Consider the following 24,132-nt stretch of genomic DNA (forward strand, 5'->3'; position numbering starts at 1 on the left):
ATGTGCGATAAGCAATAACATCTCGACTGTTTCTCTGCTCGTTTCTTTTTACGCATGAATTGCAACTGCTCACATCATTGCAGGTTAGCTGGACCAGCTGCCTGGCCAGTGCTGTCCAAATTAAACGTGCCGGTAAAGCTGTTGTCCCGCAGTCTATGACAGTGTAACATAGCATAAAGCGTATCTTTAATATCGTACTTGACTGTACTGGATTTAGCTTGGCTTCCGCCTCATGTGAAATGAAATGGAACGAGATTCAAGCAAACGTAGGAGAATACATGATGTAATGTTTCAAATGGTTCAAATGGCTCTGAGCACTATGGGACTCAACATCTTAGGTCATAAGTCCCCTAGAACTTAGAACTACCTAAACCTAACTAACCTAAGGACATCACACACACCCATGCCCGAGGCAGGATTCGAACCTGCGACCGTAGCAGTCCCGCGGTTCCGGACTGCAGCGCCAGAACCGCACGGCCACCGTGGCCGGCATGTAATGTTTACCTGAGATTTATTCTTATGAGGAACACACTGTAGAAGCTTGTTGTGAAGTAACGTCAAAATGACGCCTCCCAGATGCGACCATAAAGCAGTCGACAGTTATCGATAGTAGCCAATGAATAAAGAACTCTGGAGACACCATGTTAGATTTCGTCGTACTTCATTGTTTTCGTAATATACATAACTTGCGCGTCACGACAGTATGCTGTTTCAAGCCAACAGCACGTTCTAGATCTACCACAAACATCTCTCTCTTGCTACGATTTGTTATAACTAAATATCAGTTAACGACAAATCGCCTCTATAAGCAAGCAGCAGATCTTAACATGAAAGACATTGTTGCTAATTTTGTATGTGTTCGCCGGGATCTAGTGGTTGCCGGTACAGTCAGCGTGTTCGGTTCATGGAGTGCCCACCCTCTGTAGCAAAAAAAATAAGTGCCATTTTCATTGACTGAATCTGAGAGATGTCATGCAACATCCACACAAAAGTGCTTCAGAGACACGACTATGAAACAGATAGAAAGAACGAAACAGAAAGTGGTTAGAGACGTCCAGTTACGGAGTTATCATCTCCACGTTTCTAATAAATTCTGGTTCTCATTTGTAACAAATTCAAGGAGCTCTTATCAATGTAATAGAAGCATATTCTGGAATGTTCGATGTTATTTGTATGTAAGAGCGGTCCCTCTCAGACGTGGTTTCTTTGATTTTCTATCGTCTGATTAAAAAACGAAATATTACATTTCAGCAAGTGAAACGATGCTTGCCTATCACAAAAATTTGGCAGCTTATTTCCGAATATGTCGCGATTGTGTGGTTAAGCAGTAAGTTAAGAGCACAGCTTAAAATGCTGTGAGTGAAAGGAACAGCAATGACAGTTATATTCCTGCGTTTCACAAATATGTAGCTGTTTTTTCCAAGGTATCAACAAAATTCACTTGAACATGAGGAAAGTAAGTCTATGTCCCCTCTGCAGTTCTTTTATGAAGCTCGTTTTAAAAAGAAAGTGGAATTTTACTAGCTAGTTTTAGAATGTTTCGTGATAACGTCGGCTCGTAAGGAAAACAGAAATGATGTTTTGAATATCATAATGGAATACTTATGAACTGATTATTATCGTTTTCGGGAGATAACGGTATCAGTTACGACGCCTATCAGTAATGTTGAAAGGTCGACCTGTTGTCTGGAGATAACTCATGTAGCTGCAGGAGAGCGCACAGGAAGTGCAAGCGAAACTTGTCGGACAACAAACGTTCTCGCTCGTATCTTCGAAATAGTTTACACGTGCACCGCTGCTGCCACTTGGAAGCCGACGCCAAAAGCAACAAATCTCTGGTGACGACATCCGCTTCAGTCCCTTTAAATGCGTACTCCTCTTCATTTTCGTCAACATCGTTAAGTCCAACACAAACTCGCGAGTTGTCATCACCGACTGTCCGAAAATTTCCTCTTCTCCGCATGCAAGGTGTCACAGGCTGTCAGCAGCAGAATTTAAATTTTGTAGAAACGGACTTTTACAACGAATACGTCTTTGTTTAAAATAGACGTAATAGTAATTTTTGTTCGAAACCTGTGGGACGTCTAGTGCCAGTGATGTAGTTTCAAGACATTCAGTATGAACTGGCAATTTGTTCCTAGATGTTGTTACTTTGGTCTTCAGTCCGGCAATTGGTTTTATGCACCTCTCCATGATAACGCTCTCCAGTGCAAGTTATTTCATCTCTGCATAGCTACTGCAACCTACATCCATTTCAGATTAGATTAGATTAGTTTTTCGTTCCATAGATCCGTACTGAGGAGATCCTCGTGGATGTGGAACATGTCACTTTTTTTTAAAGTTGAAATAACAATACTAATAGTATGGATATATATAATACATCATTTGTTTCTATTAAAAAATTCGTCAATGGAGTAGAAGGAGTTGGCCACTAGTAAGTCTTTCAGGCTCCTTTTAAACTGATTTTTATTTGTAACTAAATTTTTTATGTTTACTGGCAGATTATTGAAGATGAGTGTTCCTGAGTAGTGGACCCCTTTTTGAACTAAAGTAAGTGCTTTTAAGTCCTTGTGCAGATCATTTTTGTTCCTGGTATCGTATGCATGAACTGAGCTGTTTTTTAGAAAAAGAGATATATTATTTAGGACAAATTTCATTAAGGAGTAAATACACTGAGAGGCGGTAGTCTGTATACCCAGTTCTTTGAAGAGGTTTCTACACGACGTCAACGAATTTACACTACAAATAATACGTATTACACGCTTTTGGACTCTGAAAACTTTTGTTTGACTTGAAGAGTTACCCCAAAATATTATACCATATGACATTATGGAATGAAAGTAGGCAAAGTGTGCAAGCTTTTTCATTTTTATGTCGCCTATGTCTGTTAACACTCGAATTGCAAATATAGATTTGTTAAGGCGTTTCTGCAGTTCTGTGGTGTGTTCTTCCCAACTGAATTTGTTATCAAGTTGTAATCCCAGGAATTTAAGACTGTCGACCTCTTCTATCTGCTCTTCTTCATACTTTATGCATATGCTGGATGGAAACCTCTTACAGGTTCTGAATTGCATATAGTGAGTCTTTTCGAAGTTTAAGACTCACTATATGCAATTCAACCTGCGTACGTCCGATCGATGTCCATTTCACATCGCGATGCAACGTTACGCCCGGACATTTAAACTACGTGACTGTGTCAAGCAGGAAACTACTGATGTTTTATCCGAACATTACGGTTTTGTTTTTCCTCCTCATCCCCATTAACTTATACTTTTCTACATTTAGAGCTAGCTCCCGTTCCTCACATCAGCTATAGCTTTTGTCTGTCACCTTGTATCCCCCTACAGCCACTCAACTTGACACTTTCCCGTACCCAAGCAGCATCAGCAAGCAGATTGCTGGCCGCGCTGTCCTACAGATCATTTATGTATCCAGAAAACAACAGCGGTCTGATCACACTTCCTGGGGCACTCCTGTCAATACCTTCTCTGTGATGAACACTCGCCGCCGAGAACAACGTACTGGCTCCTATTACTTACGAAAGCTTGGAGTCACTCACATATCTGGGAACCTATTCCATACGCTCGTACCTTCGTCAACAGTCTGCAGTGGCGCACAGTGTCAAACGACTTTCAGAAGTAAAGAAATAATGAATCTGCCGGTTGCCCTTCATTCATAGTTTGCAGATTATCATGTGAGAAAAGGGCAAGCTGAGTTTTGCAAGAGCGATGCTTTCTAAAGCCGTGCTGATTGGTGGATATAAGCTTCTCGGCCTCAAGGAAATTTATTATATTCGAACTCAGAATACATTCTAGAATTGTGCAGCAAACCAACGTTAAGGATATTTTTCGGGTCCGTTACTTTGCCCTTCTTTTGTACAAGAGTCACTTGAACTTTTCTCCAGTCGTTTGGGATTTTGTGCTGGGCGAGTGATTCGCTATAAATGCAAGCTAAGTAAGGCGCCAGTGCCATACTAGTAGAGTATTCTTTGCGAAACCGAAGTGGAATTCCATCCTTACCTGGTCACTAGTTCGCATTTCACTAATTCAGTTCTTTCTCTGCACCTGGGATGCCTATTACTACGTCGTCCAAATGGGACTGTGTCCGATGGTCGAACAACGGTATGTTTGTACTCTTGCCGGATGTCCAGCCAGATGCAGTCGTTTTCGTAACACGATATTTTGGCAGTGGTGTACCTTGCCGTTGTCTTCAGGTGATACCTGTAGAATGAGCGTCTTTCCTTTTTTTTTTTTTTTTTTTTAGCACTTTTCATTCCCTCCCCTTAAGGGGGAGGACTTGCTATTCTACTGCTTGCAGTGCAGTCTTTGGCCAAAGGTGGATTTTATATATTTATTTCGTTATTTATTGCAAATTTCAGTATGCTTGCTTGAAAAGCGCTCTTACAAAATTTTGGGCATATTTGAGTTGATCATTATCAAATATTTGTCTTCCACGTTCTTGACAGCATCTTCTTTTCTTCGTTGGTTATCATCGTCTTCTTCTTTGGCCGTCTTCATGGCGGCGATCAGTTTTTCAAGCAGCCTATCCTGTAGCTGTTCTAACTGCCTGTCAACGGCAGTGTTGATGAGTTTGTAGACTTCGTCTGTCGGCTAGTTGGTCTGTGCCCTTGTGCCTTCAGTGTGGTCTTCTGTGCCTTCTGTCGCCGTGGTGGCTGTTGTCTCCTGCCACCTCCCGTTGCCGTTTTCCGGAGGAGGTTCCGCAGTTTGAATGCGGTCTTTCCTTCCGCGTCTCCTCTTCTTTTTTGCCCTGCTCAGCACCTACTAAATCCACCGGTACTGTCTTGGTCAGCTGCGTCTTCGCGCCAACGCTGCCTTTGGCTGTGTACGCTTTGCACCCCCCCCCCCCCCCTCCCCCCAACCAAGCACGCCATGCGTTGGCCGCCTCAGCGGGCACAAGTCAGTGTATCTTCTTTGGTGCGTCGGCAGTTACGGCTGTCATAGTTTCCTGTGCAAGTGACGCACGTCGCCGGATTGTGACAATGTTTTGCCACGTGACCTTATGCGGTATCAAGCGAGTTGTGGGGCCCTGGAAATATTGTATGTTCGAGGTTGGGGCAGCTACACAGGACGCTCTTCAAAGCCGGGGCCCGGCAGCAAACAGATGGTGCCGAACGTCAGCCAAACGAGAGGGATAGCCCCAGCGCATGGTCCAGCCGCGTGGCTGGGAATTCCGCTGTGTCGAGGACTGTGCTTTGTGTCGATGAAGGAGATGTCTATGCCGGGAGTGCCAAAGATGGCGGACTATGTGAAACCTTCATGGCAGACATTTCACAGTTCGTATAGAAATTAACAGTAGCCAGATGAATCATGATACTTCAAAAAGAAACATGTACACTACCGTTATTTGCAAGACGATTCTGATGCTCTAATTAGATTTTCAATATCTTTATTAGTTTAAAGTTTAGTATCTGACTGTAAATTATACAAGTAACACGCAGCAACGAATTTCAAAAATATAAACGCTTACATCCGATTTTGTCGATCGCTGTGTCTTTAGAAAGCTATTAGTGTAAACCTAAATTGGGGTGAATTGCAGGCATGTAGCTTGAATAGTACATGAGTTATTGGAGGTCAAAGCCGGCCGCGGTGGTCTAGCGGTTCTGGCGCTGCAGTCCGGAACCGCGGGACTTCTACGGTCGCAGGTTCGAATCCTGCCTCGGGCATGGGTGTGTGTGATGTCCTTAGGTTAGTTAGGTTTAATTAGTTCTAAGTTCTAGGGGACTTATGACCTAAGATGTTGAGTCCCATAGTGCTCAGAGCCATTTGAACCATTTGAACCATTGGAGGTCAAAGTGGCCGATTACTATCGATCGCGTCAGGCCATAAGTACTCCACAGTGACACGAAAAAACGGTAGCAGTATGCTTGTAAATATATTTATTCATCTATGTCTTTGGTTATATCCGATGTATACTAGTCATGAAGAAATTGGTTAAATATTTACTGTGTTTTAAAAAGCACAGAGAAATTAGGCTACTGGCCTACCTTATGTTCTATTCCTTTACATGTTTATTTAATTTGTTTATGTATCTAATAATGTGTGTTAGAGCGTGTTTATGGTCCAGCCGAAGGAATATTTTTTTAATTTAAAGTTATTTAAATGTAACTCCACTTTTTCGAATACGTTTCATTATGTTTGTGGGTGTACCTTGGCATGGAGACATGGAGGGAGCGCTCTAGCCAATCACAGCGCTCGTTACTAAGAGAGGTGTATGGAGGTTGTGGAGGAGCATCGTTTCCGGAGAGGACACGGGGGAGTTCGGAACAGGACGGCACAGGACACGGGAGGTGTTGGAAGGCGTGAAGGACGCACAATCGGCGGAAAGACTTGGGCAGTGGAGCAGTTGGCGCGTGGTCGCGGAGGATAGAAATATTTCGGAGTGCCGACCCGTGTTCTTGTGTGATTTCCGTGGCTTCTGCAGTGAAGACGTAGTGTGCATTTAGAAGTGGATATCTCGCGAGGTATGTTGTTGTTCATAACTAATTACGAGCTGTAGGAATCTATTGTTTCCTGTGTTCAGGACAGCCACGCATACAGATTTGTATCTCCACGCTGCCAGCTGCCATCTTCCTACACAGCGTGAGGTGTGCTACGTACATTGGTAAACACGGCCCGCACAATATCGGCCGGAGAAAGTCTACCAAGGTAGTTTAACCACATCAAGCACGTTTTTCACGAAGAATGGATACGACGAAAGATAAATCCTACTTGTTTTCAGGCAGAAAGTACGAGGGCAGTTCAATAAGTAATGCAACACTTTTTTTTCTGAAAGAGGGGTTGTTTTATTCAGCATTGAAATACACCAGGTTATTCCCCAATCTTTTAGCTACACAACACTATTTTTCAACGTAATCTCCATTCAATGCTACGGCCTTACGCCACCTTGAAATGAGGGCCTGTATGCCTGCACGGTACCATTCCACTGGTCGATGTCGGAGCCAACGTCGTACTGCATCAATAACTTGTTCATCATCCGCGTAGTGCCTCCCACGGATTGCGTCCTTCATTGGGCCAAACATATGGAAATCCGACGGTGCGAGATCGGGGCTGTAGGGTGCATGCGGAAGAGCAGTCCACTGAAGTTTTGTGAGCTCCTCTCGGGTGCGAAGACTTGTGTGAGGTCTGGCGTTGTCATGAAGAAGGAGAAGTTCGTTCAGATTTTTGTGCCTACGAACACGCTGAAGTCGTTTCTTCAATTTCTGAAGAGTAGCACAATACACTTCAGAGTTGATCGTTTGACCATGGGGAAGGACATCGAACAGAATAACCCCTTCAGCGTCCCAGAAGACTGTAACCATGACTTTACCGGCTGAGGGTATGGCTTTAAACTTTTTCTTGGTAGGGGAGTGGGTGTGGCGCCACTCCATTGATTGCCGTTTTGTTTCAGGTTCGAAGTGATGAACCCATGTTTCATCCCCTGTAACAATCTTTGACAAGAAATTGTCACCCTCAGCCACATGACGAGCAAGCAATTCCGCACAGATGGTTCTCCTTTGCTCTTTATGGTGTTCGGTTAGACAACGAGGGACCCAGCGGGAACAAACCTTTGAATATCCCAACTGGTGAACAATTGTGACAGCACTATCAACAGAGATGTCAAGTTGAGCACTGAGTTGTTTGATGGTGATCGAACGAGTGTGTTCGCACGCTCCGCCATTGCAGGAGTCACAGCTGTGCACGGCCGGTCCGCACGCGGGATATCAGACAGTCTTGCTTGACCTTGCGGCGATGATGACACACGCTTTGCCCAACGACTCACCGTGCTTTTGTCCACTGCCAGATCACCGTAGACATTCTGCAAGCGCCTATGAATATCTGAGATGCCCTGGTTTTCCGCCAAAAGAAACTCGATCACTGCCCGTTGTTTGCAACGCACTTCCGTTACAGACGCCATTTTAACAGCTCCGTACAGCGCTACCACCTGTCGGAAGTCAATGAAACTATACGAGACGAAGCGGGAATGTTTGAAAATATTCCACAAGAAATTTCCGGTTTATTCAACCAAAATTGGCCGAGAAAAAAAATGTGTTGCATTACTTATTGAACTGCCCTCGTACATTAGTAAACACGGCCCACACAATATCGGCCGGAGAAAGTCTACCAAGGTAGTTTAACCACATCAAGCACGTTTTTCAGGAAGAACGGATACGACGAGAGATGAATCCTACTTGTTTTCAGGCAGAAAGTACAAGCTCAGAAGTGACAAAACGACGAGGAGTAGAAGACAACGGCGTATCGACCGTACGTGGCAAAGTATCTAACAAAATAGGCAGAATCCTGGCTCGGCGTAACATCAAATGCGTTTTCCGTCCACCACCAAAAACGCGTGCCCTATTAGGCACTGTGAAAGATAACTCGGGGCTGCATAGACCAGGTGTTTATGTATTCCATGTAAATGCGATAAGGCATATATCGGGGAGACTGTACGACAATCGAAGAAAAATGCAAGGAACACACAGGACACATTGAATTTTAGCAACCAACAAAGTCCGCCGATGGGCTTATCAACAAGGACACTGAGGTCGCTCTCAGCAAAGCTTGGTACCCAGCACTCAGCCAACTTAAATCACAGCGTCGGCCAAGGGGACTTCTGCAACTGACGCTGGTCACAGGAGTACTAAGGGACCGGCATCCGTCGGCTCAGTGCCCCCCCCCCCCAAAAAAAAAGTCACCACATCAATCACGGCGAGCGAGTACAAAGGAGACGGGATGTCGCGAAGACGGTCATTCTACTGGTATCACCTGAAGATGGCGGCAAGGTACACTGTCAAATATCGTTTTACGAAAACGACCGCACGCAGTTGGATACCAGACAATAGGAACTAGACAAACAGTTTACGAGCAGGGAAAGCATAAGATCACACAAACGGCAATATAGGTGTACGATTCTCCTGTGTGAACTATTTCTCAAACGCGAAATTCAAAACTTCAGCTGTGTTTTTGCTGTCTTCTACAGCCACACCTGAGTGGTCAATGAGTGACTGTATGGAAGCCGTAGACCAGCTTAGCGATTTTACAAAGGACCAGTAATCGAAGTTACCTTGACAGCCGTGAAATATGTGAACAGTGTTGTTCACCACCTGCATCCCTTCATACCTGATATCTCACTTGCCAGTGTTAAGATTTTCCAGCAGGATAAGCGTCAGTTTCAAAAGACCAGAATCGTTCTTCAGTGATCTGAGAAGCGTGGTAGTGAACTCACATCGATGTCTTGCCACCAAATTGGCCTGATATTAATCCGATTGGATACGCCTAGGTCGCTATCGGGCACCAACTCCATACCTACAAACCACGGGAGGGGACAGGTAAGGCCTGAATTGCACATACAGGGTGCATTCCATAAGTAATGCAAACAAATTCATAAAAAATCATTTACTGAATATATTCGTACAAATAATCAAAAATTTTCAAAATAGCACCCTCTTGTGTCGATACACTTCCGGAGGCGGTGTTTCAATGCCTGGAAGGCATCCTGGGATGCCTTTTCTGGAATGTCGGTTAGAGCTGATGTAACACACACCTTGATGCTTTCAACTGTGCCCCAATGTTTTCCTTTCATGACTCCTTTTAACCAAGGAAACAAAAAAAAGTCAGAGGGAACTACGTCAGGACTGTAGGGAGGCTGGGGAACCAGTGGGGTCCTGCTCCTGGCCAGGAAGCCGTTGAAATGAAGGCACTGTGACTCGGCACATTGTTGTGGTGAATTTTCCACGTGTCCTTGATGTCGCTTCAGCAGCGCGAGACCCTCCTTTTGAGTCTCTTGACCACTTACAAGTAGAAAGCTGAGGTCACTGTAGTCCCAATAGGTACTAATTCGTGGTGGACAATGCCTCTGACATCAAAGAAGACAATGAGCATGGATTTGATCCTGGAATTGCTCATGCATGCCTTCCTAGGATGGGGCTATGATGGGGTGTTCCACTCTGAACTCTGCCTTTTTGTCTCAGGGTCGTACTCAAAAATCCACGACTCATCACCAGTGATAACTGAGTTTAAAAAATGAGTATCATTTTCACACATTTCCAACACTTCTTTGCACCGAAGCACTCGCATGTGCTTGTGTTCGTCAGTCAACATTTTTGGGGTGAGTTTAGCACACACCTTTCTCATGTTCAAATCTTCGGTCACAATGCGGAAAACGGTTGTTTTTGACATGTTTACTGTTTGTGCTATCAATTGAAGGCTCAGCCATCTGTCTGAGTTCAAACGATCGCGCACACGCGTCACATTTTCGTCGACTCGTGCGGTTGATGGCCGTCCACTGCGAGGTTCGTCGGTGATCTCCTCTCGGCCCTCCATGAACGACTTGTGCCATCGGAAAACTTGTGATTTGGGCAAGCAATCAGTCCCAAAGACATGCTGAAGTAATGGAAACGTTTCGGTGGGGGGACTTCCCAAGTTAAACGCAAAATTTGATAGCGTACCGTTTCTCTACAGAATGATCCATTGTGCCGTGTTACATGAACTCAAAACGGGGTTGACGGAAACGCACGTCCTGACTCTCAGGCAGCTCGCAGCCGAATGAGACAAAGAGCGTTTTGAAGCTAACACCCCCCTCCACTTAGCCCAGCCGGTTACAACACGCTGTGGTGTACCGTTGCGTCAGAAAAAAATTGGTCGCATTATTTATGGAACGCACTCTGTAGAGCATAGATATCTGGTGACGCAACTCCAAAAGCCGGTATGCCAAACTGCACGGGAGCACGATTTGCGGCTGCATGCGGGCCCAAGTTGGACCTGTGTCGGCTTTCCTCGGTACTTCTCGGAAGTACCAGGTACTGCGCGACATTTCGCCTTATCATACTGGTGCATTATTGTTCAGTCGGCATGACTTTCTATCAGTTCAGCAGAATCGTGGTATCAGTGCTGTTTTGCCCTTTAATATTTCTTCCTTGTATAAATGAAGTTCTCAGGTCCAGTGGCTGTTCGAACAAAAGTCGGCAATCTAGCGACCTTCCGTCGCAAGCCTGTAAAACGAAAGCTAATGACGGGATAACACGACAAGGATTCTCAGTATCTATTATGCAATACGCAGACGCATAATCGACGGGTACCACAAATTTGTTGTGGAACGACATTTCAACGCCACGCAGAAAGAATTTAAAGATTTAATTGGCAATATAAGAGCAAAGAATTACAACAGTCGACAGACGAGATTCATTGTTCTCTACATCAAGAAGCACTTTCTGATAAATTTACAGGCATGGAGCACGTGATGAAACTGGTGATACAAACAGTAAATTTTCTGAAGTCCCACGCTTCAGTCCACTGTCAATTGCAGCAATTTTCGATATAACTGAACGAGTATGGAAACATATTACTGCATAATACGTTGCTAAAGTCAAGGGGCACTCCTGGAACGATTTTTCGATTTAAAACTCGCTGTTGTCGGATTTATGAAGCAAAAAGGAGAACAGGAGCGATAATTAGAACATCGAGAATGGATTGGAGCCCTCGTATTTTAAGTGGACTTGACTGCACTCTACCCATAGTAAGACACTGTCAGGTGAGAAACAACCTATCTCTGATCTGACTGGGTTTCATTCAAAGAGAAAATCGCATTGTAAAAGGGACAAATTCTAGCAAGAAACACCGTCCACTTCCCAAATATCAATGGCATGAAAAACAGCGTGAGGTCTGAAGAATTTATTGTGGCATTGAAAGTATTACAAGGATAGTTTTCTAAACGTTTTTAGGACACAGCCAGTCTTACATTTATTTTCGAGCTGTTTTCAAGACCGTTTGACGTTTCAGTTGAAAGCGCCCCTGTGCATGCGCAGATGGAACTGATTGATTTTCAATATAACTCCCATTTAAAAGACAAATTCTTTGACATTAAAACTGTCCAGAAGATCTATATTGTTTTCATCAGGAAGAGTTTCTACATCTCCATAATGATGTTGCAAAGACGATAAAATATTTCGATCAACATACGTTTGTGAAAAGAGTTTTTCGGTTATGAAACAAAATAAGTCACCAAAATATCCATGGGTGTGCTGCCGGTCTATGGTGTCCAACGGTGTCGTTGCCCGTTGGACACTATAGACCGGCAGCACACCCGTGGACATTTTGATTATCAAATACGCCGGGAGAAACTCAAGAATCGCAAAATAAGTCACGATTACGTGGTAACCTGAGTGTGCAAATCTGTGAAATTGCCTGCGTGTGTCCGTATGCGGACTGTATGTATCAGATAAAAATTATGTTATATCTTCAGTTCGCCAAAAATAATTAAGTAACACTGAAACTTTGTTTTGTTTGTGGTCTGTATTGTTGACAAATGAGAAATGTAAAACCAAGTGTTGTGCAGTCGCGACTGCATTGCCATGTAAATGTGGCGTGTTTGCAGGTTTCATGCGCTTCCCCTCCTATGCTGTGGCGGTGGGGGAAGTGTGCAGCCAGGCTCAATGCTACGGCACTCATGCCAGAGGACAGCTCTAACGCCAAATTCTTGGTTGTTCCTGTTCACGATGGTAGCACACACCTCACTGCACAAAGCTGCTATCGTGCACTAGTGCAGCCTATTAGAACTGTCCAGGAGGCCCACGTTGACTTCATCAGGAAGAGATTCCACATCTTCATTCGAATGGTGTTAGGAGTGCAAGTGCAAACTTTTATTACCAGAACTTTCTTGGAAATGTGAGTAGACTTAACGGTGTATTAGGATTCCGTGCCAGTGTCTTGTGTTAAATGCTAAACAAATTTATTAGTGAGCGGTAGCGTATGGAAATGCAGACGGCCATAGGGACTTGTCGTTCTGCAGGAGCCCCCCTGCCCTTTACGCAGTTCTTTGTTTATTTCTTTCATATTTGTCCACACAAGATACATATAACAGATGTCTAGTGTAGGTGCAGACACAGCATTTACGCTAGACAAGTACTCATTACAGTCACGGACATCATACAGATACGTATCAAAGCTTCAATCAGTGGCTAAGAGGACGTGACCGTACTTTCATTACAGCTCGTAGAGGATAGCAACACGGAACACATGCTTTGTCGCCAGCGACCGTTAACGATTAATATTTATATGTAAAAGAGGACGAATTAACATTAAATTTTTATAAACTACCTGCAAAGGTAATTATGCTATTTATTAGTGATTTCTTGGCGATAAAATAATTTATGCAAGTAGTATATATAGCCTATCCCCCTTATTTCGCGATCACCGATGGAATAAAATTCTTAGCCTAGATTTCAATCTACAGGTGATCTTCCCTCTCTATCCGGTTCTTTAGTGGATGCATTCTCGTGCTCTCTTTTTTTCCATCTGGCTCCAATCATGCCTAGGACGCTAGTATAACTTTCATGTTGTTGTATGCTTCACTGTCCGTCGATCAGATAATCCTACTTTTAAAGTACACTCTAAGTGAAGAACAACGACGCATCACGCAGGTATTATCCCAATGGGACGGAAATCGGTAGATGTGAGTACATGTAAAAACAAATGATTACGGTTTCAGAAAAAATGGATGATTTCTTGAAGAGAAAGAGCTTCACAAACTGAGCTAGTCGATAATGCCGTTAGAGCATCAAAATGCCGAGATGTTTGGAGGGCCCTGCCGATAATGCTCCAAATATCCTCAGTTGTGAAAAGATCCGGCGACCCTGATGGCCAAGTATGGTTTGAAAAACACGAGCCGCGCGGGGTAGCCGCGTGGTCTTGGGCGCCTTGTCACGGTTCGCGCGACTCACCCCGTCGGAGTTCGTGTCCTCCCTCGGGCATGGGTGTGTGTGCTATCCTTAGCGTAAGTTAGTTGAAGTTAGATTAACTAATGTGTAAGTCTAGGCATCGACGACCTCAGTAGCTTGGTCCCATCATAAAAGCTTGTTGTTGTTGTTGTGGTCTTCAGTCCTGAGACTGGTTTGATGCAGCTCTCCATGCTACTCTATCCTGTGCAAGCTTCTTCATCTCCCAGTACTTACTGCAACCTACATCCTTCTGAATCTGCTTAGTGTATTCATCTCTTGGTCTCCCTCTACGATTTTTACCCTCCACGCTGCCCGCCAATGCTAAATTTGTGATCCCTTGATGCCTCAAAACATGTCCTACCAACCGACCCCTTCTTCTAGTCAAGTTGTGCCACAAACATGTCTTCTCCCCAATCCTATTCAATACCTCCTCATTAGTTACGTGATCTAACCATCTTATCTTCAGCATTCTTCTGTAGCACCACATTTCGAAAGCTTCTATTCTCTTCTTGTCCAAACTATTTATCGTCCATGTTTCACTTCCATACATGGCTTCGCTCCATACACATACTTTCAGAAACGACTTCCTGACACTTAAATCTATACTCGATGTTAACAAATTTCTCTTCTTCAGAAACGATTTCCTTGCCATTGCCAGTCTACATTTTGTATCCTCTCTACTTCGACCATCATCAGTTATTTTACTCCCTAAATAGCAAACCTCCTTTACTACTTTAAGTGTCTCATTCCCTAATCTAATCCCCTCAGCATCACCCGATTTAATTTGACTACATTCCATTATCCTCGTTTTGCTTTTGTTGATGTTCATCTTATATCCTCCTTTCAAGACACTGTCCATTCCGTTCAACTGCTCTTCCAAGTCCTTTGCTGTCTCTGACAGAATTACAATGTCATCGGCGAACCTCAAAGTTTTTACTACTTCTCCATGAATTTTAATACCTACTCCGAATTTTTCTTTTGTTTCCTTTACTACTTGCTCAAAGCTTACCACAAATTAAAAAAAAAAAAGAATCACGAATACAAGCAGTAGAAACTCTAGCCTTGTGTTGTCGGGGGTTACCTTGCTGAAATGTAAGCTCCGAATGGCTTTCCAAGAAGGGCAACGAAACGGGGCATAGAATATCGTCGACATACTGCTGAGCTGTAAGTGTGCCGCGAATAATAACCAGAGTGGTCCTGCTATGAAAATGAATGGTACCCCAGACCATTATTACTTTTGGTTGTTGGGCCCTAAGGCGGGCGACAGTCAGATTGTCATCCCACCGCTGTTGGAGGCGTCTTCAGACACGTTTTCAGCCCGGAATCTGGAGTAGAACTGTCTTCACTAATGAATCCCGCTTCGAACTGAGCCCCGGTGACTAGGGAAGACGTGTCTTCTTCCCCTTCTTATCATCTCTTGCTCATACCACTTGTTTAATGATGTGCTTTCGTTATCACACTTTTTACTAAGCGTTTTACGATACCTTATATTTCACATTTGTTTCTGATACTGTTTTTGCTAATAATCATTCCGTCGACTTTTAGTGTAAGGTCCCTACGCCTCTATAACAATGCAGTGCATTGTTAAGATTGAAATCATATGATACGATACTCTTTATCGAGTTATTTTATCTGGTACCTAGACTTATTTGTCAATGTATTTAAGTATGCTTATGTCGTTTATTAGTTGTACATATGTATTCAAGAAAACTGTGATATTTTGACAGATATTCTTTAGATTAGATTAGATTAATTATTCATTCCACAGACCCATAAAAGAGGGACTCTACCTGGGTGTGGAACATGTAAGATAAACACATTACAAAAATGTAATTAGAAAAATTTGAGTTTCATTAATTTTAGTGATCCTCAGTCAATAAACAGTAAATTTATGTACAAGGATTAAATTTAAACTTCTAATATTTACAGGTTTAATGCTTACATCTGCTTTCATTAAATCGATCATTCAGACATTTGCTAGTTTCTTGGGTATTACAACTAAGTATTGTCAAGAACTAAAGTAAGTTATTCATTTCAGTGATCCTCAGTTAACAACAGTCAGATTATCTACAAGATTTAAAATTAAACTTCCACTATTTACTTAAGACATACATCTGCTTTCCATACATTCATCATTCACACAGTAGGTAGTTACTTGGCTGTTACAACCAAGTATTGTCAAAAATTAAAGTACAATAAATTTTCATTAAAATGGTCTACTGCACTTGTTGAGAAACTCATGGATGGAATAGAAGGAGTTGGCCACCAAAAAGTCTTTTAAATTATGTTTAAATTGTGCCTTGTTCGAAACTAAACTCTTAATGGTTGCTGGTAACTTATTGAAAATATGCGTTGCTGTATACTGGACTCCTTTCTGGACAACAGTAAGTGATTTTAAATCTTAATGTATATTGTTCTTATTCCTAGTATTGATACTGTGTACTAAGCAGTTAGTTGGAAAAAGAGATCTATTATTTACAACAAACTTCATTAAGGAATAAAAATATACTGAGAAGCTGTGGTTAATATGCCCAATTCTTTTAATGGGTTTCGACATGATGCTCTTGGATTTACACTACTCATTACTCTTATTATACGCTTCTGTACTCTAAAACTTTTTCCTCTGTTTGTGGAGTTACCCCAAAATACGATACTATATGTCATAATGGAGTGAAAATAAGCAAAACATGCCAGTTTTTATGTTTATATCTCCTATGTCTGACATCATTCGCATTGCAAACACAGACTTGTTACGCGCTTTAGCAGTTCGTTGGTCTGTTGCTCCCAACTGAATTTATTATCAAGTTGTAATCCCAAGAATTTTACACTCTCAACTTCTCCTATTTCCATGTCATCATATTTTATACACATACCCGAAGGAAATCTCTTGGAAGTTCTGAACTGCATATAGTGGGTCTTTTCAAAGTTTAATGTCAGTGAATTGGCTATGAACCATTAATTAATGTCAGTAAAAATTTTATTGGCTGCCCTTCCTAAATTTATATTTGATTTACTATTTATTGCAATGTTTGTATCATCTGCTAATAAGACAAACTTAGGCCTGAAAAGCGCAAATACATAAAGTTTCAACAACAAGTAGACTCTTGTGATTAGCACCCAAAAGGCGGCAATGAAGACGTGCTCAGTATTTAGATCACGCTCACAGGCCTTCTGGGCGATGTAATGTTGCAAATTAAAACATCACTGCCACTCTTAGTGCAATGCCGTGAGGAGCTGTTGGGTATTACTTCACGTCATCTTTGGTAGACGTTCAGGGAACTTAGGCGGTACTGATTAGTTTTCTTAATTTATGGTTCACGTAAAATATCCATTATTTAATTTATATCTAATGCGCTTATTTAAGAGCTTTATTCCCTCTGAACTACACTGGCTATTACTTAAACAGAAACTCCATACCACTAAACAGTAGTCAAAAGTTAAGAAAGGTGAAGAAAGTAACTACTTCCCGTACAGCATTGCGTTGAAACACATTACGTACTATGTTCTGGAACATACAGTGTACCTGCTTCACCTTCAGCAGCGTCCTCCTCCCTATGCTCTGCTTCTCCAGGCTGCGATTCTCCGTGTCCCAAGCTCGTATCCCCATGGAGAGGAGGAGCTTTTCTGCCACCACTGTCGGTTCTCGTCGACCTGGGCACGAACAGATATCTTAAGCATAAGGCAACAGAGAAGATGGAAAAAGAAAGGCATCTTTGTTCACACTTCGCAACATTAAAAATGCTTTCGTAATTCTCTGTGAGACGTATTCAGGTATTGCACATTTGTGTAAGTTGCGTTGATTTTTCTACGAAAGGTATTGCGAAATTCGTGGCAGTTACTACGATTAGAAGTATAAAATACAAGTAATCGAAATGTCACTGTTACATTCCGACGTGATGCTTACCAGTTGTAATGAAATGGTTGGAATTACACTTTACTGATTCCCTGGGCTCCTGCCTTTTATATCCACTCACCGATTCGCACCCCTTATCATGGGGTTACTGACCAGGGGTTATTTTCCGAAATTAAATTTCACGAGAGGAATCAATGGGCGAGGTGAACACGATACAGATGTTAAAATTTGCTAACAGTCAATGCGGAACAGAATTTGTGATAAAGGAGACTGCAGCAAAGAATAAGGCGGTTAACGATAGCAAAATGAGAACAGCAACATTAACAGCCCTAAAATTGAGAAAACACACAATAACAATACTAATAATAATGTCAGAAAAGTGCCAGGATAGTTTTTTTAAAAAAATAGAAAATTACAATTACCAAGTAAGATCCTAGCTGCTATCTAAATAGTCCCTTTGCCTTTCTATACACAGTTCCCAACGTTTCTAGAGGTCTTAGAAGCAAGCAGGGATATTTTCAACTGCAATGCTTGTAAGCTCATTTGTCCTGGCCCACTGGATGTCTGCAATATGTTGATGAAGCCTTCCTTGCAGCCGCCCTCTTACTCCTCGAAACAAGAAAAGCTCGCGAGGCGACAGGATGGGCGAATATGGTGGATGTGGGATAGCAATAACAGAATGTCCTGGCCAGATACTCGGTAACAATAAAGCAGTATAATCTTATGCAAACCGTGTTTTTTCCAACGAGAGTGCAAGGGAACAGTAGAACAACCATAGACAACATTTTTGTTCATTGCTCATTACTAGAAGGGCATTCTGTTAGCAAAAAGGTGAATGGCCTTTCAGATCATGATGCACAAATTTTAACTCTAAATGATTTTTGGGCTGCAACACGTGTAGTCATCAGCTGTTTAGGAAAGCTGAACCAGTTGCTGTAGAGACCTTTGTAAACCTTATCAAGGAACAAGATTGGCAAGATGTTTATAGTGCTGATACAGTAGACGATAAATATAATGCTTTCCTCAAGACTTTTCTCGTGCTCTTTGAAAGTTGCTTTCGGTTAGAACTTTCAAAACAGGGTACTAGCACAAACAGGAAGCCTGGGTGGCTGACTAGAGGGATAAGAATACCTTGTAGAACAAAGTGGCAATTATATCAAAACGTTAGAAACAGTCAAAATCTAAATGCAGCAGCCCATAACATACAGTATTGTAAGGTGCTTAAAAATGTTATTAGGAAGGCAAAAAGTATGTGGTATGCAGATAGAATAGCTAAGTCTCAGGATAAAATTAAAACCATATGGTCAGTAGTAAAGGAAGTGGCTGGTCTCCAGAGACAGGTCGAGGATATAGAATCAGTGCGTAGTGGGAATGTCCGTGTTACTGATAAGTCGCATATATGTACAGTATTTAATAATCACTTTCTGAATATAGCAGGTGAACTAAATAGAAACCTAGTCCCAACAGGGAATCATATAGCGCTCTTAGAAAAAAGTGTTCCGAGACTGTTACCTGAAATGCTCCTCCATGATACTGACAAGAGGGAGATTGAGTTAATAATTAAATCACTACAGACCAAGAACTTTCATGAATGTGACGGGGTATCTAGCAGAATACTGAAGTATGTTCTATGTATGTTAGCCCAGTACTTAGCCATATCTGTAACTTTTTCTTAAGGAGTGGTCGGTTTCCTGACCGATTAAAGTACTCGGTAGTAAAGCCACTTTATAAAAATGGAGACAGGGATAATGCTGACAATTATAGACCTATTTCTATGCCATCGGTATTTGCTAAAGTTATCGAGAAGGTTGTATATACAAGGTTACTGAAGCATTTAATTTCACATAATTTGCTGTCAAATGTTCAGTTTGGTTTTAGAAATGGTTTAACAACTGAAAATGCTATATTCTCTTTTCTCTGTGAGGTTTTGGACGGATTAAATAAAAGGTTGCGAACGCTAGGTGTTTTCTTTGATTTAACGAAGGCTTTTGACTGTGTTGACCACAAAATATTACTGCAGAAGTTGGACCATTATGGTAAGGGGAGTAGCTTACAATTGGTTCGCCTCTTACTTTAAGAACAGAAAGCAGAAGGTAATTCTCCGCAATATTGAGAGTGGTAGTGATGTTCAGTCCCAATGGTGCACTGTTAAGTGGGGCATTCCCCAAGGGTCGGTGCTGGGGCCACTGCTGTTTCTTATTTATATAAATGATATGCCTTCTAGTATTACAGGTGATTCAAAAATATTTGTTTGCTGATGACACCAGCTTGATAGTGAAGGATCTTGTGTGTAATATTGAAACAGTATCAAATAATGTAGTTCATGAAATAAGATCGTGGCTTGTGGAAAATAATTTGATGCTAAATCACAGTAAGACTCAGTTTTTACAGTTTCTAACTCACAATTCAACAAGAACCGATATTTTGGTCAGACAGAATAGGCATATTATAAGCGAGACGGAACAGTTCAAGTTCCTAGGCGTTCGGATAGATAGTAAGCTGTTGTGAAAAGCCCATGTCCAGGATCTTGTTCAGAAACTAAATCCTGCTTTATTTACCATTAGAACAGTATCTGAAATAAGTGACACTTCAACACGAAAAGTAGTCTACTTCGCATATTTTCATACACGTATGTCGTATGGTATTATCTTTTGGGGTAATTCTTCTGATTCAAAAAGGGTATTTTTGGCTCAAAAACGGGCTGTTCGAACTATATGTGGTGTAAGTTCGAGAACCTCTTGTCGACCCCTATTCAATAGTCTGGGAATTCTGACATTGACCTCACAGTATATATTTTCTTTAATGTCGTTTGTTGTTAGCAATATTAGCCTATTCCCAAGAGTTAGCAGCTTTCACTCAGTTAATACTAGGCAGAAATCAAATCTGTATCTGGAATGCACTTCCTTGACTCTTGTGCAGAAAGGAGTGCAGTATTCTGCTGCATCCATTTTCAATAAGCTACCACAAGAACTCAAAAATCTCAGCAGTAGCCCAAACTCTTTTAAGTCTAAACTGAAGAGTTTCCTCATGGCTCACTCCTTCTATTCTTTCGAGGAGCACCTGGAAGAGCTAAAAAATTAAGCAAATTCCTGTGTTACATTGTTGATTTTCTTTATTTAAATTTACGACTTGTCACCTGAATATGTTTTTTTATATTTCATTTTATCTATTTCTAATATCGTGTTATAATTTCATGTATTGACTCGTTCCATGACCATGGAGACTTCTCCTTAATTTGGTCCCACGGAACAATAAATAAATAATAATAATAAAAAAAGTATGGGGGTTTTGCATTGTCATGCAGTGAGAACCAGTCCTGAGAATGCCACAAATCAGGGCGGGTACGTCGAATTGCTTGTCGCAAACGTTTCAAGACTTATATGTAAAGAGTTTGGTTCACTGTTTGACCTGGAGAAACAACTCAGAGTGAGCTAATCCTTTACTATCAAAGAATGCGATCAACATTGACTTAGTTTTCCAAGGTTGTCGTTTGACTTTTCTCGACTCTACCATTCAGCACTTTCACGCTTCACTTGAGGGTCATACCGGTAACACTAACTTTCATCCCACTAATAATCTGGGACAGAAATGTAGGATCACGTCTGACTGTCCAGTAGTTCAAGAGAAATTCTTCGTCTTTCCTCTTTCTGTTCGCTTGGTTAATGAATGAGGGACGAGTTTTGCATTTAATTCCTGTTTCCCTGCCGGCCGGTGTGTCCGAGCGGTTCTAGGCGCTTCAGCCTGGAACCGCGCGACCGCTACGGTTAAGTAGTTCTAAGTTCTAGGGGACTTATGACCTCAGATGTAAAGTCCCATAGTTCTCAGAGCCATTTGAACCAACTGAACCCGTTTCCCTAAATCTTCGCGTAAAATCTTATGACACACCTCACAATTCAAATTAAGTTCTTCCTATATTACACACACAGTTACTTGATGGTGTTCTTGCAATAATTGCATTCCATCCAAGTGTGCTGTAGACGGGCGACCAGTTCGAGGATCGTCTTGCACTGAATCTCTGTCTTGACGAAACCTTTTGTGCCACTCAAAAACGACTCTTGAAAGTGACTCGCCTGCTTATACTTGCTTAATCATTGTTCACTTTTCACTAGGGGTTTCCCCGAACTTAATGCAGAACTTAATGTTCACTCTTTGCTAACAATCCGCATACATTGTGTCACCATAACTAATGCACCAAGAACCCAAACACTGTGTCGCTAAGCACGGCCCTACCACCTGATGAGTTTGCGCTGAAACATGTCCAAGGTCATTTCAAGGACACACACATAGCAGGTAACATAAAAACAATATCTGCTCTTTTTTAGTATTGTAAACTCAGAAATAAAAGAACCTGTCCTGGAACTCTTCTGAAAAAGAGAGTACAATGGTAATCATAGTCACAAAGTTGCACGCCAAAACTTTATTCAAAATTTTAACTAGATAGGAATTTATCAGGAGAAAACTGGTGTTCTATGCATTGGAGCGTTGAATGTCACATCCCTTAATTGGGTAGGTAGTTTAGAAATTTTAAAAAGGGAAATGGATAGATTAAAGTTAGATATGGTGGGAATTAGTGAAGTTCGGTGGTAGGAGGAACGAGACTTCTGGTCAGGTGAATACAGAGTTATCAATACAAAATCAAATAGGGGTAATGCAGGAGTAGGTTTAATAATGAATAAAAAAATAGGCGTGCGGGTAAACTACTACAAACAGCATAGTGAACGCATTATTGTGGCCAAGATAGACACGAAGCCCACGCCTACTACAGTAGTACAAGTTTATGTGCCAACTAGCTCTGCAGATGATGAAGAAATTGATGAAATGTATGATGAGATAAATGAAATTATTCAGGTAGTGAAGGGTGACGAAAATTTAATAGTCATGGGTGACTGGAATTCGATAGTAGGAAAAGGGAGAAAAGGAAACATAGTAGGTGAATATGGATTGGGGGACAGAAATGAAAGAGGAAGCCGCCTGGTAGAATTTTGCACAGAGCATAACTTAATCATAGCTAACACTTGGTTCAAGAATCATGAAAGAAGGTTGTATACATGCAAGAACCCTGGAGATACTAGAAGGTTTCAGATAGATTATATAATGGTAAGACAGAGATTTAGGAACCAGATTTTAAATGGTAAGACGTTTCCAGGTGCAGATGTGGACCCTGACCACAATGTATTGCTTATGAACTGTAGATTAAAACTGAAGAAATTGCAAAAAGGTGGGAATTTAAGGAGATGTGACCTGGATAAACTGAAAGAACCAGAGGTTGTACAGAGTTTCAGGGAGAGCATAAGGGAACAAATGACAGCAGTGGGGTACAGAAATACAGTAGAAAAAGAATGGGTAGCTTTGAGGAATGAAATAGTGAAGGCAGCAGAGGATCAAGTAGGTAAAAAGATGAGGGCTAGTAGAAATCCTTGGGTAACAGAAGAGATACTGAATTTAATTGATGAAAGGAGAAAACACAAAAATGCAGTAAATGAAGCAGGCAAAAAGGAATACAAACGTCTCAAGAATGAGATCAACAGGAAGTGCAAAATGGCTAAGCAGGCATGGCTAGAGGACAAATGTAAGGACGTAGATGCTTATCTCACTAGGGGTAAGATAGATACTGCCTACAGGAAAATTAAAGTGACCTTTGGAGAAAGGAGAACCACTTGCATGAATATCAAGAGCTCAGATGGAAACCCAGTTCTAAGTAAGGAAGGGAAACCAGAAAGGTGGAAGGAGTATATAGAGGGTCTATACAGGGGCGATGTTCTTGAGGACAATATTATGGAAATGGAAGAGGATGTAGATGAAGATGAAATGGGAGATATGATACTGCGTGAAGAGTTTGACAGAGCACTGAAAGACCTGAGTCGAAACAAGGGCCCTGGAGTAGACAACATTCCATAAGAACTACTGACAGCCTTGGGAGAGCCAGTCCTGACAAAACTCTACCATCTGGTGAGCAAGATGATGAGACAGACGAAATTCCATCAGACTTCAAGAAGTATATAATAATTCCAATCCCAAAGCAAGCAGGTGTTTACAGATGTGAAAATTACCGAACTATCAGTTTAATAACTCACAGCTGCAAAATACTAATGCGAATTCTTTACAGACGAATGGAAAAACTGGGAGAGGCCGACCTCGGGGAAGATCAGTTTTGATTCCATAGAAATGTTGGAACACGTGAGGCAATATTGACCCTACGACTTATATTAGAAGATAGATTAAGGAAAGGCAAACCTACATTTCTAGCATTTGTAGACTTAGAGAAAGCTTTTGACTATGTTGACTGGAATACTCTTTCAAATTCTGAAGGTGGCAGGGGTAAAATACAGGGAGCAAAAGGCTATTTACAATTTGTACAGAAACCAGATGGGAGTTATAAGAGTCGAGGGGTATGAAAGGGAAGCAGTGGTTGGGAAGGGAGTGAGACAGGGTTATAGCCTCTCCCCGATGTTATTCAATCTGTATATTGAGCAAGCAGTAAAGGAAACAAAAGAAAAATTTGGAGTAGGAATTAAACTCCATGGAGAAGAAATAAAAAGTTTGATGTTTGCCGATGACATTTTAATTC

This window comes from Schistocerca americana, chromosome 5, assembly GCF_021461395.2.
Source record: "Schistocerca americana isolate TAMUIC-IGC-003095 chromosome 5, iqSchAmer2.1, whole genome shotgun sequence".
Taxonomy (NCBI): domain Eukaryota; kingdom Metazoa; phylum Arthropoda; class Insecta; order Orthoptera; family Acrididae; genus Schistocerca; species Schistocerca americana.